A 2,500-nucleotide genomic window follows, 5' to 3' on the forward strand; every position below is an offset into this window, starting at 1 on the left:
TAGGGCAATGTCACTGTCCCTTGCCTCTGCCATTCATGAGCGACCTTTAAACCTTTAATGTATCTTAACTTCTGGACGAACTAAGGAACTGATGATTCAATTTCGAGTTATTGATAAAGGCCCTTATTGAAAAAATCACAAACAGGTTTATGATCAGTAAGTGCCTTTACTCTATGCCCTAACATAATATGCCTAAACTTTTCAAGGGTCAATAAATGGCTAGATTAAGATAATAATGTAAATATTTTGTTTGTTGTTGTCTGTAAGGTCGCTCATAAATGGAAGAGGCTAGGGACAGCGACAATGCCCTAGAGACTGACCATACGAGCTTGGTGATGAGAGAGAGAGGGAGAGAAATAGAGAGAGAGAGAGAGACAGGGGGGAGGATGGACGGAACAATTTTGGCTCTCTTGGTGCCAAGAAGAGAGAGAGAGAGAGAGAGAGAATAGACGGAACAATTTTGGCTCTCTAGGTGCCAAGAGGATATAGAAGAGAGAGAGAGAGAGAGAGAGAGAGAGAATAGACGGAACAATTTTGGCTCTCTTGGTGCCAAGAGGATACAGAAGAGAGAGAGAGAGAGAGAGAGAGAGAGAGAGAGAATGGATGGAACAGTTTTGGCTTTCTTGGTGCCAAAAGGATATAGAAGAGAGAGAGAGAGAGAGAGAGAGAGAGAGAGAGAATAGACGGAACAGTTTTGGCTCTCTTGGTGCCAGGAGGATATAGAAGAGAGAGAGAGAGAGAGAGAGAGAGAATGGATGGAACAGTTTTGGCTCTCTTGGTGCCCAAGAGGATATAGAAGAGAGAGAGAGAGAGAGAGAGAGAGAGAGAGAATGGATGGAACAGTTTTGGCTTTCTTGGTGCCAAGAGAGAGAGAGAGAGAGAGAATAGACGGAACAGTTTTGGCTCTCTAGGTGCCAAGAGGATATAGAAGAGAGAGAGAGAGAGAGAGAGAGAGAGAGAGAATGGATGGAACAGGTTTGGCTTTCTTGGTGCCAAGAGGATATAGAAGAGAGAGAGAGAGAGAGAGAGAGAGAGAGAATAGACGGAACAGTTTTGGCTCTCTTGGTGCCAAGAGGATATAGGAGAGAGAGAGAGAGAGAGAGAGAGAGAGAGAGAATGGATGGAACAGTTTTGGCTTTCTTGGTGCCAAGAGGATATAGAATAGAGAGAGAGAGAGAGAGAGAGAGAGAGAGAGAGAATGGATGGAACAGTTTTGGCTTTCTTGGTGCCAAGAGGATATAGAAGAGAGAGAGAGAGAGAGAGAGAGAGAGAATAGACGGAACAGTTTTGGCTTTCTTGGTGCCAAGAGGATATAGAAGAGAGAGAGAGAGAGAGAGAGAGAGAGAGAGAGAGAATGGATGGAACAGTTTTGGCTTTCTTGGTGCCAAGAGAGAGAGAGAGAGAGAGAATAGACGGAACAGTTTTGGCTCTCTTGGTGCCAAGAGGATATTGGAGAGAGAGAGAGAGAGAGAGAGAGAGAGAATAGACGGAACAATTTTGGCTCTCTAGGTGCCAAGAGGATATAGAAGAGAGAGAGAGAGAGAGAGAGAGAGAGAGAGAGAGAGAGAGAATAGACGGAACAATTTTGGCTCTCTAGGTGCCTAGAGGATATAGAAGAGAGAGAGAGAGAGAGAGAGAGAGAGAATAGACGGAACAATTTTTGGCTCTCTTGGTGCCAAGAGGATATAGAAGAGAGAGAGAGAGAGAGAGAGAGAGAGAGAGAATGGATGGAACAGTTTTGGCTTTCTTTGTGCCAAGAGGATATAGAAGAGAGAGAGAGAGAGAGAGAGAGAGAGAGAGAGAATAGACGGAACAGTTTTGGCTCTCTTGGTGCCAAGAGGATATAGAAGAGAGAGAGAGAGAGAGAGAGAGAGAGAGAATGGATTGGAACAGTTTTGGCTTTCTTGGTGCCAAGAGGATATAGGAGAGAGAGAGAGAGAGAGAGAGAGAGAGAGAGAATAGACGGAACAGTTTTGGCTCTCTTGGTGCCAAGAGGATATAGGGAGAGAGAGAGAGAGAGAGAGAGAGAGAGAATAGACGGAACAATTTTGGCTCTCTAGGTGCCAAGAGGATATAGAAGAGAAAGAGAGAGAGAGAGAGAGAGAGAGAGAGAGAGAATAGACGGAACAATTTTGGCTCTCTTGGTGCCAAGAGGATATAGAAGAGAGAGAGAGAGAGAGAGAGAGAGGAGAGAATAGACGGAACAATTTTGGCTCTCTTGGTGCCAAGAGGATATAGAAGAGAGAGAGAGAGAGAGAGAGAGAGAGAATGGATGGAACAGTTTTGGCTTTCTTGGTGCCAAGAGGATATAGAAGAGAGAGAGAGAGAGAGAGAGAGAGAGAGAGAGAATAGACGGAACAGTTTTGGCTCTCTTGGTGCCAAGAGGATATAGAAGAGAGAGAGAGAGAGAGAGAGAGAGAGAGAGAGAGAGAATGGATGGAACAGTTTTGGCTTTCTTGGTGCCAAGAGAGAGAGAGAGAGAGAGAGAGAGAGAGAATGG

The 2,500-nt window shown here is 44.8% G+C and overlaps 1 protein-coding gene and 1 pseudogene across 1 annotated transcript in view; both read right to left on the reverse strand.

Annotated features, from left to right (window-relative positions):
* LOC137657613 (protein Star-like) overlaps positions 1-2,500 on the reverse strand; it is a 213,702-nt gene that overhangs the window by 137,473 nt on the left and 73,729 nt on the right. The gene's annotated exons all lie outside the window — the stretch shown is intronic.
* LOC137657967 (uncharacterized) overlaps positions 1-2,500 on the reverse strand; it is a 15,898-nt pseudogene that overhangs the window by 6,294 nt on the left and 7,104 nt on the right.

The sequence above is a fragment of the Palaemon carinicauda genome, chromosome 18 (assembly GCF_036898095.1).
Source record: "Palaemon carinicauda isolate YSFRI2023 chromosome 18, ASM3689809v2, whole genome shotgun sequence".
In the NCBI taxonomy this organism is placed as follows: domain Eukaryota; kingdom Metazoa; phylum Arthropoda; class Malacostraca; order Decapoda; family Palaemonidae; genus Palaemon; species Palaemon carinicauda.